Source organism: Mustela erminea, chromosome 14 (assembly GCF_009829155.1).
Source record: "Mustela erminea isolate mMusErm1 chromosome 14, mMusErm1.Pri, whole genome shotgun sequence".
Classification (NCBI taxonomy): Eukaryota; Metazoa; Chordata; class Mammalia; order Carnivora; family Mustelidae; genus Mustela; species Mustela erminea.
The window spans coordinates 42132035-42146556 of record NC_045627.1 but is presented as its reverse complement, the minus strand read 5'-3'; the positions used below and the strand labels follow the sequence as shown (position 1 = coordinate 42146556).

Here is a 14522-nt window from a genome sequence, read left to right as displayed (position 1 = left end):
ACACACTAAACTTTAATAAGACTAGGAAGGATAGAAACAATAAAATAATATAGTAGAAAAGGAGGGAAAAAATAAAAAATAAGCTAATGTATTTATTGTCCCCTTTAGGACACCGCATCAGTCAGCATTTCAATAGAGAAGCACAACCAGTGGGGGCAGGGGGGAGGAATGTGTGTGTGTGTGTGTGTATTAGCAGAGAATTGGCTTTTGTGATAGTAAGGTAGGTTTAGCAGAGAATTGGCTTATGTGATAGTAAGGTAGGTTAGGCAAGTTCAGAATCTGTAGTATGGCCCCTCAGGAAAAGAAAGCTGGAGTCTCTTAGGTAGGAGCCAATACTGCAGTGCACAGGTGGAATTTCTTTGTCCTTAAGAAAACCTCAGGTTTCTTGCTATTAAGAACCTTAAACTGATTGGATCAGGACCAGCTGGATAATTAAGAATAATCTTTTACTTAAAGTCAGTTGAAGGTAGATGATATTCACATCTGCCAAATACCTTCACAGAAACCTAGACTAGTATATGATGAAATAACTAGGTACTAAAACCTAGACAAATTGATACAAAGCTGATCATCACAGAAATGAACATGAAGAATTTCAGGTTGGATTAAAAGACAAAACCCATGAATGTTTCTCTAGGAGTCTTTCAAGTTTGTTAGAAAATTTTCATAATGAAATGTACATAAATATTGATAAAAATAAAAACAAAACTCTATGTTCTGTATAGAAGGTACGCCTAGTACATCGTGACCTAGAAGATGTGGGGGGAATAAAAGGCAACTATAAACAAGCAAGAAGAAATAAAAAAGAAAATGGTCTAGCAAACTTAATATTGAATTTAACCCCAAATCCTAAAATAATCGTAACTCTACTGTATTTTATTTATATATTTATATATAATTTATATGTTAATAATATCAGGTTAAGAGTGTAATGTTGAATGAATACAGAACTGTTGTGATTAGATGCATTCAATAATAAAGCATTCACATTCATAAATCATGTTGATTTATGAATCAACATGATTTATGAATGTGAATGCTATAGTTATATAGATAAGCAAAAATAATGTTGGCCTAAGATTTTAGCTCATCTGTCTTTATAAGGAAACAAACAGAAGTCTTAAATAATGTAATTGAAAGTGCCAGGGTAGCTCAGTTGGCTAAGCATCTGACTCTTGATTTTGGCTTAGGTCACAATCTCAGGGTAATGAGGTAATGAGATCAAGCTCTTTGTCAGGCTCCACACCGAGTGTGGAACCTGCTTAATATTCTCTCTCTCTCAATGCCTCTGTCCCTACTCCCCAGCTCACTCTCTTGGCGGGGGGAAGGTAAAAAAAAATAAGTGTATTAACTGATATATTTTGAGCTTCAAATGCTGAAAATAAGGACTATACCTTCTTGGAGTACCTGGGTGGCTCAGTCAATTGAGTGACTCACCCTTGATTTCAGCTCAGGTCATGATTTGAGAGCCTAGGACTGAGCCCCATGTTGGACTCTCCCCAGAGCAGGTGGTCTGCTTTAGGATTCTCTCTCCCTCTGCCCCACCCCCCCCCCCCCGCTCTCTCTCTCTCAAATAAATAAATAAATCTTAAAATAAAATAAGAATATACCTTCTTTTTAAGGGATAGACTATTTGCAAAGCTTGCCCATATATTAGATCACTTGGAAATTCCCAATAAATTTCAGATTTGAAGTACTAAAAAATGTATTATGCTTACAATGAAATAATATTAGTAACAATACAAATAATATTTAAAAAGTCCCATAAGCATCTCTTTTTACAAATATAAAATAGAAACTGAAATTAAAGCATATTGAGAAAAAAAAAAGAGTGGAAAAATCTAAAGAACATTCTAGTAGAGGAGCAAAGTGAAGACATTTTCAAGTGTGACAGAACTTGATCATATAGCAAACACCTTTTAAGTGCTTTAGTCCTTTTTCTTTTCTCTCTTTCTTTCTTTCGCTCCTATCCTCCCTTTGTTCCTTCCCTCCCTCCTTCCCTCCCCTTTTGGTGGTGGTGGGGGGATGAGAATACAACCACACAATTGATGCACTCCAGCCTAATAAAAGAGAATGGTGACTTGTAAAAGGAGCATGGTGTGTTCAATGTCAGAAATCAGTACTGCAATGGCTAAATCTTGCTGATAGAACAAGAGTGTGATCTGGCATGCAAAGAACTCAGAGAATGCAGCACAAAACTTCTTTTTGAGAAAAGTACTCTACAACCACATCTAGCCAAGCAGGCGGTATCAAAACCAAAACACTCAGGAATGGAGAAGCTCCAGCGAAAAGACTGGTGGTGAGCAAAAAATTAATTCAAAGAACTAAGGCGATTATACTCTGTGTATTGTGATTACAGAACATAAATATTTAACTCTTGGTAAGTAAATTTGGGAGGTGAGGCTAGGAATCTTGACAGGAAGTATAAAAGGGCCACCCACTTACCTTTCATTGTGTGAATTTGATCACTATTGATTAAAACTGAAGTGAAATTTTAAGATGTATAACATTTCCACAGTCTCTTAAAGTTGGAAGTTCATAGTTTTTAGCCTTAGATAATACAGACATTCATATCTCTTGTGGTAAAGAAACAAGGTAAGCAATTCTCTTATTTTTAAATTATTTTTCTAACATGGGTAGCATAATGTTTTAGATTTTCTCCATCCATCCATGTATGTACTTTAGAACAGTTTTGAAGCATGTTATCTAATTTTTTGAGATACTTATGGGCAATATGATTTTGGATATTACTTTTAATTTTTTTTCTTTGGTTACATGACTCTTCCTTTATGTTTCACCATGTTGTTTGAAAAGTTCATGATGAAAATACATAATTTAAAAAGCAAGCTATAAAAACATTTCAAGAATCAGAATGGGGAGCCTTTGGAGGAAATTTTATGTAAGAAAATGGACCCGACCGAATGACTGCTTGACTACAGAAAGAAAACAAAGAGGAGAATGTAAAGTCCTACTGAAATGTAGAGGCTGGGCCAATGGCAGAACCCCCAGCAGAGGAGGGAACCAACAGAGAACATAACTTGTAGGAGCAAGCAGATTCCTTCAGCCTAGGGTGCATGCATATCAAGATAATTATTGTCGGTACAGAGTGGCAAGGCGAGAGGTAGGAAGACAGACTTAGTTAGAAAGACACAACTCAAAAAGAAAAAAAAAAAAAAGGAAAGAAAGAAAGACACACCTAGGAGTAAGCATTGTAGAGATGTGAGCTCGAATCAGAGAAAAGGATGAGATACCAGGAATGATGTGTGCATAGGGAGGGCCTGGGGGTCCTGGCACAAGCCGGCCATCACTGTTCTCGGGCAGAAGGAGATACTCTGCTGTATGGGTCATCTCCACTCACCAAGGACAAAACCAGAACAGAAAGTAGCTGAAGCTGAGTTATAGCAGCACATATGGCCCAAACTGACCTTGGCCCTGCAAGGGTGGTTGCGATTAAAGGATCTACTCTGGGGCCCTGCTAGTCTCAAATTTCAGGCTCTGCTTGGGTCACGGTGACACCAGAATTCTCATTCTACTTCAGCATTGACTGTTGGCATTTGTAGAGGCAGACAGTCACACCAGAGTTGATTTATCACCGTGCCTGAGGCTCCAAGGGATTTTCAGTAGAAATCAGATTCAGAGCCTCTAGGTACCACTGACTTTTTATCAAATAATTATTTGTTGGATTTTTATAAAATGAAAGTACTTATAAAGTCCTTATGTTATTTAAAAATGCTTAATGACAAGCCAATGTATTGAGTTAAGAACCATTAAATAAATACATTCTCTTTTAGGAGGCTGGAAGGCTAGGCTAAGGATTATACACACATCTGCTGCCATCCATCATGCCTTAATGCCAGTTAGCCATCACTTCTGGGCTGGAGTTAATCAAGCCGGGCTCTCCCACCAGGTGAGCTTGGTTACCACCTGTTACTTTGGCTGGGTGAGAGGACTGGCCATGGATTTTTATTTAGCTGAAATATTTGACTTTGGCAGACTGTTAAAAGAAGTAATATTTCAAAATAATGCAACAGAGGAATATTTATGAAACTATTTGCACAGTGTTACTGAGAAGCTAGTTCTCCTTTCCCATTATAAATCAGTCTACAACTGGGTCAGAAGAGCAGGTTTGCCAAATATTTAGATTCTGCAGGATCTGCTGCAAAGATCATTACATTAAAGGAATTAGAGTGGTCAGAAGTTATTGGTGGGGGAAAATGCTGGCAGCACAAACATCGTATGTGGAAATGTGGGAAAGAATGAGAATAATTGAAACCCTTTTCTTGGAGGGCAGTGCAGAGAACAAAGCAAGAAAGCAAGCAAAAGCACATTGAATCAGTGTGTCCAGCTCTGCCTCCCCCTCCTGATCCTCCCTAGCAGGAGGGCACCTACTTTGGGTGGGTGATCCCGGGTTATTGCACCTTGGCAATATCACTTGGTCAGGAAAGAATGTTTTCAAGTTTTCTGAACACTTCCCACTGGCTTTGTCCATTTGTAGTTACCATTCTGGAATCGGGGCATGACAAGAATTGGAAATGACATACACCAAACTCTGCATATCCTGAAGCCAGCCGCGATCGCTCCGCCACTGTCACGTCAAGCTCCATCCCTCCTGGCCACTCAGTGCTGAGCGCATGACACCTGTCAGAAACTTTCAAGTGTCTGCTCGTTTCTTCATCAGGATTGCCTACGTAGCCTGGACAAAGAAGGGATGACATTTGGGATGAGAGAGGAATGGGCAGTGCCTTCTTCTTTCTGCCTCCTCTGCCTGTCAGTTTGAGTTCTCTCTCAACTTATCAGAGTTTAGATCCAATCGCCTTGTCATTTAGAAATGCATGCAGTGGTGACCAGGTTTGAAAACAATGTGGGAGAGAGAACTTGGGCACATCTCCTTCAAGAATGATGCCTTGTGAGGAAATTAAACAAAGAAAAGAGGCATTGTGTTAGGCTATCTTTGCCCTTTGGAAATGTGCTGCTTTGGGATATGGGTGGATGCACTCAAGTCATCTATACACATGGATTCCTTTGCATTTTTTTTTCTTTTCATTAAAGTGGAATAATTGAGCATATGAGTTAATCAAAATTGTAGAGGTTTTCTTGGTGGGAGGTTTTAGTCGACTATTGTTTTTCTTTTCCTTCTTTTTAGTAATACTTTCATTTTTTTTTCATTTATTTATTTTCAGCATAACAGTATCATTATTTTTTCACCACACCCAGTGCTCCATACAATCCATGCTTTCTATAATACCCACCACCTGGTACCCCAACCTCCCACCCCACCCCCGCCACTTCAAACCCCTCAGATTATTTTTCAGAGTCCATAGTCTCTCATAATTCACCTCCCCTTCCAATTTACCCCAACCCCCTTCTCTCTAACTCCCCATGTTCTCCATGCTTTTTGTTATGCTCCACAAATAAGTGAAACCATATGATAATTGACTCTCTCTGCTTGACTTATTTCACTCAGCATAATCTCTTCCAGTCCTGTCCATGTTGCTACAAAAGTTGGGTATTCATCCTTTCTGATGGAGGCATAATACTCCATAGTGTATATGGAGTATACACATCTTCCTTATCCATTCGTCCGTTGAAGGGCATCTTGGTTCTTTCCATAGTTTGGCGACCGTGGCCATTGCTGCTATAAACATTGGGGTACAGATGGCCCTTCTTTTCACGACATCTGTATCTTTGGGGTAAATACCCAGGAGTGCAATTGCAGGGTCATAGGGAAGTTCTATTTTTAATTTCTTGAGGAATCTCCACACTGTTCTCCGAAGAGGCTGCACAAACTTGCATTCCCACCAACAGTGGAGGAGGGTTCCCCTTTCTCCACATCCTCTCCAACACATGTTGTTTCCTGTCTTGCTAATTTTGGCCATTCTAACTGGTGTAAGGTGATATCTCAATGTAGTTTTAATTTGAATCTCCCTGATGGCTAGTGATGATGAACATTTTTTCATGTGTCTGATAGCCATTTGTATGTCTTTATTGGAGAAGTGTCTGTCCATATCTTCTGCCCATTTTTTGATATGATTGTCTGTTTTGTGTGTGTTGAGTTTGAGGAGTTCATTATAGATCCTGGATATCAACCTTTTGTCTGTACTGTCATTTGCAAGTATCTTCTCCCATTTAGTGGGTTGCCTCTTTGTTTTCTTGACTGTTTCCTTTGCTGTGCAGAAGCTTTTGATTTTGATGAAGTCCCAAAAGTTCATCTTCGCTTTTGTTTCCTTTGCTTTGGAGACATATCTTGAAAGAAGTTGCTGTGGCTGATATCGAAGAGATTACTGCCTATGTTCTCCTCTAGGATTCTGATGGATTCCTGTCTCACATTGAGGTCTTTTATCCATTTTGAGTTTATCTTTGTGTATGGTGTAAGAGAATGGTCGAGTTTCATTCTTCTACATATAGCTGCCCAGTTTTCCCAGCACCATTTATTGAAGAGACTGTCTTTTTTCCACTGTATATTTTTTCCTGTTTTGTTGAAGATTATTTGACCATAGAGTTGAGGGTCCATATCTGGGCTCTCTACTCTGTTCCACTGGTCTATGTGTCTGTTTTTATGCCAGTACCATGTTGTCTTGGTGATCATAGCTTTGGATCAGAAGAATAAACATTGTTAAAATGTCTATACTGCCTAGAGCAATCTATACTTTTAATGCTATTCCGATCAAAATTCCACCGGTATTCTTCAAAGAGCTGGAGCAAATAATCCTAAAACTTGTATGGAATCAGAAGAGACATTCAACATTTCGCTAAGGAAATGTTGAAAAACAAAAATAAAACTGGGGGCATCACGTTACCTGATTTCAAGCTTTAATACTTTCATTTTAATATAAGATACAGGGGCAAGAATATGGGTCTTAATTAAAGACAAAACTTCACAGTGTTGCAAGCTCTGTATGGATGCATGTCTATAATTCATCTTCTCATTAACATAATATGGACAAATATGTAGGCACAGAAGTACTCTCCTTGCCCATCTAAATTTTCCCCCCACTGGCCTTAAGAGATAGCATAAGAGTTTTTTCACTGGCCTTCTACAAGGACAAAATGACTGTTTTCTTTTTCCTTTAGGTCATCTGATCCGTTATGACACTCCAAACAGGTTGCAGAGGTAAGCTGTATCATTGAACTGCTTCATCTCCCACTAGTTTCCACTGTGCTTAAACTCTGGCTTTTGCACCAAAATGTCACCCAAATCTTTGATTTTTTTTTTTCTCAGTTGTTGTTGAAGTAGAGTTGACCCACAATGTTAGATTAGTTTCAAGTGTGCAACATAGTAATTTGACAATTCTATATATTATGCAACACTCACCACCATAAATGTAGTTACCAGCTTCCTTATACAATGGTGACACTTTTAATTTTATTTTCCCCCACAATAAATGGGCTTTCTCAAGAATCTATGCCAATGCAGGGCATTCAACTAGAGCTGAGGGAGTTGACATCTTGTGGGGCAGCATCTTATCAGCCATACAAGAGTCCTAATCTTATAAAACTTGTGCACACAGATGCAGTAGAATGTTTGTTGCCTTGGGGGTCATGTGTGGTGTCATTCCACTTCTGCTCCCAACTGTCTTCTAAGCCTTGAGCTAATGACTACCATTCTGTATCTCTATCTCTGGATATAGAATGAGAAGACAAAATGATGATTTGCTTCACTCATGAGATCCTTTAAAAGCTAAAAGAAATAATGGTTATGGAATTACTTGAAAAGAGTAAGGGTAGTATTAGAATAAAAAATGGGGAAGGTTTAGATAATTAGTACAGATATATCTTCTAAATACTGTAGATAGTTTCCTATAATCTGGCTTATCCTCAACAACCACACATACAAGTAAATGGACCCAGGAACCATGTTTGTGTGGGGTGATGCCAACTGACTTCTAGAAGGTGAAGAATCAGGGACACACAGCTTGGATAGGGAGATTATAAAGGATGCCCTGTTGTTCTGGGTTAGAATCGGAGACTGCAAAATCTTCAAGATAACTTGTACAAGATCAGAGAACTATTTGTACCCAGAAAAGGGAAGATAAGATGATCTTAAGAGTAAAAAAGAAATCAGGAGAAAAAAGAATATAAACATATAACTCTAACCCCACCCCCTCGCCAGGAATTGAATTAAGGGGCATGTCAACAGCAATGCTCATCTCTGAGCAGCAGTTTGCTCCTCTCAGCTAACACCCAGGGCAGCACGACTTGGAGCCAGGGACTTCAGGGAGAGAAATGCAAACCCATAAGGCTGATTTTCTCTCCATATCCAGGTGTCTGACATCAAGTAACACCAGCCCTTATAGAGTGTGAGATTCCAAGGGAAGGCAGTGTTGTGCTGGGAAGGATGTTAGCAGTTTCCAAGCTGAGAGTTGGATGATTAGCCCCTCAGATGAGAACTCCCAAGACCAAGGAGAAACAGACATGGCTATAGGGCCTTCCGTGGACAGGTAGGTCACCATGGAAGAGGTACTGTACCCACAGAAGCCAGCTCAGCCTGTACCCGACAGGGATAATGGAACTCATCACCTATTTGTGAATGCAAGAACTTGTTCAGAAAAGTATTCTCTCCTTGTTTAGTATGCTCTCTAGGCTCAGAAAATGAACTAGATCACCCTTTAGATCTAGTTCACCTCTACTCACCCCAGAGGAGGAATGAATCTGAAGTGGGAAATTGGACTCTGGCCATCTTGTGTCAAGATCTACCCCTCTGGGTTCTCTTTGTGTGCTGGCCATTTGCTTGGCTGATTTTATATTTTGTTCCATTTGCCATGATGCAGGTAAGCTCATGACAGCAGAGCACCTGTACTGTGCAACCAGCAAACAGGCGGTACAGTCTTGGCTGGCACCATACCACACACTTGAATTTAATTTATCAACAATTACAAACAATGTTCTTGTCCCTATCTGACTCCTATGTCTACATTTTATTGTTTTTTTTTGACTCCTGGAGAGAAGAGTTACTCAAAATATTAATAAGATTGTGAGTAAAACAAATGTTTAGAACATTGACATCATAAACAAACTGTGGAAAGTGATTAAAAGTGAATCATAGGTAAACTCTCAGAGTCAATACATGCCTTATATACTACACAATAACCCTTGAATAATTCTTCCCTTGATCTTAGTACAGACTGTACTATATTAGGAATGACCTATATTAGAGGTAGGTGTTCATGACAATATCAACAAATAAAATGTAGTAAATATAATTATGAAGTTGTGAACTTGGTTCCAAAAAGCAAACTTCTCAAATATACAATAAGAACATGTAGCTGCATGAGAGAGAGATATGTAACATTTGTAAACAAAATGAGGGTTTGCTAATAATCTCTAGGACTGTAAATTCCAATGAGAACCTTAAACATAGAGCTTAGAATCCCATTCTATTATGCCTGGGGGAAACCACTCTGGAATTCTGAGGCCAGGTTGGATCAGACACATTGAGTAGGGAATAGGAAACTGGGGCAGACCCACAAGTGACAAAGAATGGTGAAAGGAAGGGACAGTGGGATCTGAAGAATGGTACTCTATCTCCTGGACAAAAGAGGCTTGAGAAGAGGCACAAAGACCATCTTTAAATATCCAAGTGGCTATCATGTGGAAGCTAGTGGTGTGGCTGCAAGAGACCCAAGTGGTAAATATAAAGAAGAGTTTTCTAACAACCAGATCTAATTGAGTGCACCGCCCCCCAGCCCCAAGTGAGTTCTTAGTTATCAGAGTATAGACAGGATTCATGTGTTAGGTAAGAGTAAAATGGGATGAGGCATCCTGTACATATCCAGGTGCGATATGCTGTTATTCTAGAAATTGCTCATGTAACACTTATCCACCAGCATAGTTTTGAATTATTATAACTATCTAATTCTGAATGTGGATTCTCTTCTCCTTTTTCCTTACTAGTTCACTCATAGGGGCTAACCTAGTGTCTTGCACTTGAGCATTTGACAAAGGTCTACCAAATAAGTGAATGATAGGCACTCATATTTTTGATGATGGTGATGATATGCTCAATAAAATTTGACTAGTAGATTAATAAACAAAGAAGAATGTTAAGTATTAGCAAATTTTTTTTCTCATACTGTTTATTAACACAAGCAATTCTTCTTGATTTGGTAATATTTCTCTTTAACATTCTTTACATATGAGTTGGATACAATATGCTGAACAGCCTTGAGGCATCTCCCAGTTTAAAAAAGAGCAATATAGTTTACATTTTACAAAGGATGCTCACATCCATTATTTCTTTATAATGCTCAATATAACTCATAGAGTTCAATGAAGTTGACATTTTCCAAATGAGGAAACAGGGCCCAGAGATAGAAAGGGACTTGCTCAAGGACACAAAGCCAGTAAGTGCAAAAACTGAACCAAGGACAAGGTCCATTAATTCTAAGATGCATGCTCTTTCCACTATATGTCAAATGCCTCTGACAAAGACCCTATGTAAAGAGAGGAGAGAGAGAGAGAGAGAAAGAAAGGAAAAAGAAAAAGAAAAAAAAAAGGCTACATGCTTCTATTTGGTTAAATTGGTCAGACTACCTACTCCTCATTTCCCCCCATGTGTCTCCCTTCCTAGCATCCTGCATTAAGTAATGCCAGTTGTTCACAGAAGATATGGTTCTGGTTTGCCTGGATGCTGAGTTGATGATGATGTTATGTGAATATGACCACGACATAACTTGTCTTTATAAATATCCATTCCTTGCAGGCTTGTGAAACTATTCACTTGAAGTCTGAGTCCATTTGGCAGGGAGAGAGGACAGGGCAGCTGTAAGTTCGCACAGTTACCCTAGGCTAGTCCATCGCAAGCCACCTCACTTAAAGGAGGACTGGAAGCTGGTGCTGTGGTTTAATACCAGGACTGCTGGCAGCTCCCACCTTGTGACCTGGAATTGCAAGGTGATCGTGAAGAGAAGCTTTGAAATATCATCAGACATGCTCTGAGGGTATGCTTGCTGCTGCTTAAGTGCTTTGGAGAAGGGGCATCTATTAAATGTGTTCAGTATTCTCCTTTCCCCTTCAATCACATCTTCTCTCACTGTTTTCTTTTTCTCTCTCCTTGAGGAAATAGTCCAAAAGTAACATGTTTCTATAATAATGAACTGAAGTTTACTCATGTTAATTTACTTAATAACCTTGAACACTTCTAATGTGCCTGATGCTAGGCTAAGTTCTGAAAACATAGAGCTCAAAAATACTGTTTATATGATCAATGAATCAGTTTAGTAGGAACAACAGCCATTAGACAAAAAATTATTACTATTGTTATTGAGATATTTGCAAGATGCTATAATTGGTATTCCTGAAGAAGTTTATTAGAATCAGTGGAAGATAAATAATAATCATATGTATAAGAAAACTTTCCCAAGCTGAATAGGAGTGTGCCTATAAAGGACTCACCACATATCACGTAAATTCAAGAAAAGAGGGCAACATTTAAATATCCTGAAGAAATTTTATTTTTAGCAATTGTCACAGTCTGAATGAAGATTCCTAGCAGAAGCAAATAGTGATCATTTCTGGAAGGAAGCTTTCTCTCACAAAGGTACTTATTACCGTTTTAATGATTTTGCCTGTATAACTATAGTTCATATAGAACAAAGTAAAGCCAGTCTTAAAATGCTTTATATTTTCTCTGGAGTTTTTAGTTGCCTTTATTTTATTATCAAAGGTTTTATTTTCACCTTCTATAGGCCTTTTGTACAGATAACCTCTTACTTAATACTTACACTGCAGATCACTTGCCAAAATATGGTCACATGGCCAACTAAATGCCAAAATAAGATTCAATTCTTTATTAATTCACATATATCCCCAAATTGCTCTCTGTGTCAGCTTAGATTAGATGTAGCTCATATAAGAGAATAGTCAAAACTAAATAAAAATCAAGATAAAATTTTCTCTATTGCAAAAAGGATTTTGGAGGCAAGCAATAAAGAGCCATTAGGGTGAACTCATATTGTCATCTGGGACATAGTGTCTCATCTTTCTTTTCCATTATCCTCCACCTGTGGCTTTCATCCTCAAGAAAGCCATAAAGCAAAAATGAATGTTAGAGCTCCAGCTACTGTATTTACAAATTGGAAGAACAAGATGCGGTCATTCTCTCTCTTTTACAAGTATCCCCATGAAGCCCCCTTCACAACACATCCACTACAAAACATTGGCAGAATGTGGCCAGACAGCCATTCACAGCTACAAAGGAGGAAGAGAAAAGAGAAGGTATTTCTGTTTTTTTAATTAACATATAATGTATTATTTGTTTCAGGGATACAGGTCTATGATTCATCAGTCTTACACAATTCATAGCACTCACTATAGCACATACCTTCCCCAATGTCCATCACCCAGCCACCCCATCTCTCCCACCCTCCTCAATGCCAGCAACCCTCAGTTTAATTCCTGAGATTAAGAACCTCTTATGTTTTTCTCCCTCTATGGTTTCATCTTGTTTGATTTTTCCCTCTATTCCTCTATGATCCTTGATCTTGTTTCTCAAATTCCTCATATCAGTGAGAACATCTGATAATTATCTGTCTCTGATTGACTTATTTCACTTTGCAAAAGTGAAACTAGAACCCTCTAGTTCTACCCATGTTGTTGCAAATGGCAAGATTTTGGGTTTTTGATGGCTGCATAGTATTCCATTATATGCATATACCACATCTTCTTTATCCATTCATCTGTTGATGGACATCTAGGTTGTTTCCATAGTTTGGCTGTTGTGGACATTGCTGCTATAAACATTTGGGTGTAGGTGCCCCCTTCAATCACTACATTTGTATCTCTAGGGTAAATACCCAGTTGTGTGATTGTTGGGTCATAGGGTAGCTCTATTTTCAACTTTTTGAGGGACCTCCATCCTGTTTTCCAGAGTGGCTGCATCAGCTTGTGTTTCCACCAACAATGTAGGAGGGTTACCCTTTCTCTGCATCCTCGCCAACACCTGTCATTTCTTGACGGGTTAATTTTAGCCATTCTTACTGGTGTGAGGTGATATCTCACTGTGGTTTTGATCTCTATCTCCCTGATGCTGAGTGATGTTGAACATTTTTTCATGTGTCTCTTGGCCAATTGGATGTCTTCTTTGCAGAAATATCTGTTCATGTCTTCTGCCCATTTCTTTTTCTTTTTCTTTTTTTTTTTTTTTTAAAGATTTTATTTATTCATTTGACACAGAGAGATCACAAGTAGGCAGAGAGGCAGGCAGAGAGAGAGAGAGAGAAGGAAGCAGGCTCCCCGCGGAGCAGAGAACCCGATGCGGGACTCGATCCCAGGACCCTGAGATCATGACCTGAGCTGAAGGCAGCGGCTTAACCCACTGAGCCACCCAGGCGCCCATGCCCATTTCTTAATTGGATTATTTGTTCTTTGGTCATGAGTTTGATAAGTTCTTTATAGATTTTGGATACTGCCCCTTTATCTGATAGGTCATTTGCAAATACCTTCTCCCATTCTGTTGGTTGTCTTTTGGTATTGGTGACTGCTTCTTTTGCTGTTCAAAACCTTTTGATCTTGATGAAGTCCCAATAGTTCATTTTTGTCCTTGCTTCCCTGACCTTTGATGATGTTTCTAAGAATAAGCTGCTGTAGCTAAAGTCAAAGAGGTTGCTGCCTGTGTTTTCTTCAAGGATTCCTATCCTTGAAGATGGATTCCTATCTCACATTGTGGTCTTTCATCCGTTTTGTGTCTATTTTTATGTGTGGTGTAAGGAAATGGCCCACTTTCATTCTTTACATGTGGTTGTCCAATTTTCCCAACACTATTTGTTGAAAAGACTGTCTTTTTTCCATTGGACATTCTTCCCTGCTTTGTCGAAGATTAGTTGACCATAGAGTTGAGGGTCCATTTCTGGGATCTCTATTCTGTCCTGTTGATTTATTGGTCTGTTTTTGTGCCAGTACCATACTGTCTTGATGATGACAGCTTTGTTAATAGAGCTTGAAGTCTGGAATTGTGATGCTGACAACTTTGGTTTTCTTTTTCAACATTCCTCTGGCTATTCAGGGTCTTTTATGGTTCCATATAAATTTTAGGATTATTTGTCCAATTTCTTTGAAAAAAGTTGACAGTATTTTCATAGGGATTGCTTTAAATGTATATAGCTTGCTCTACAATATTTATTCTTCCAATCTATGAGCATGGAAAGTTTTTCAGTTTCTTTGTGTCTTTCTCAATTTCTTTCATGAGTACTTTATAGTATTCTGAGTACAGGTTCTTTGCCTCTTTGGTTAGTTTTATTCCTAGTTATCTTATGACTTTGGGTGCAATTGTAAATGGGATCGACTCCTTAATTTCTCTTTGTTCTGTCTTGCTGTTGGTGTATAGAAATGCAACTGATTTCTGTACTTTGATTTTATGCCCTGACACTTTTCTAAATTCCTGCATGAGTTCTAGCAGTTTTGGCGTGGAGTCTTATGGGTTTTCCACATAAAGTATCATATCATCTGTAAAGACTGAGAGTTTGACTTCTTCTTTGCTGTTTCAGATGCCTTTTATTTCTTTTTGTTGTCTGATTGCTGAGGCTAGG

At 38.7% G+C, this 14522-nt stretch overlaps 1 long non-coding RNA gene across 1 annotated transcript; it reads left to right on the top strand.

The window, feature by feature from the left end:
- Positions 1-2110: 2110 nt before the first annotated feature.
- On the top strand, positions 2111-11701 carry LOC116573466. The gene is made up of 5 exons (XR_004278807.1): positions 2111-2299; positions 3792-3907; positions 4496-4767; positions 7072-7111; positions 10700-11701. It is a non-coding gene; the product is annotated as an uncharacterized LOC116573466 (long non-coding RNA).
- Positions 11702-14522: the final 2821 nt, after the last annotated feature.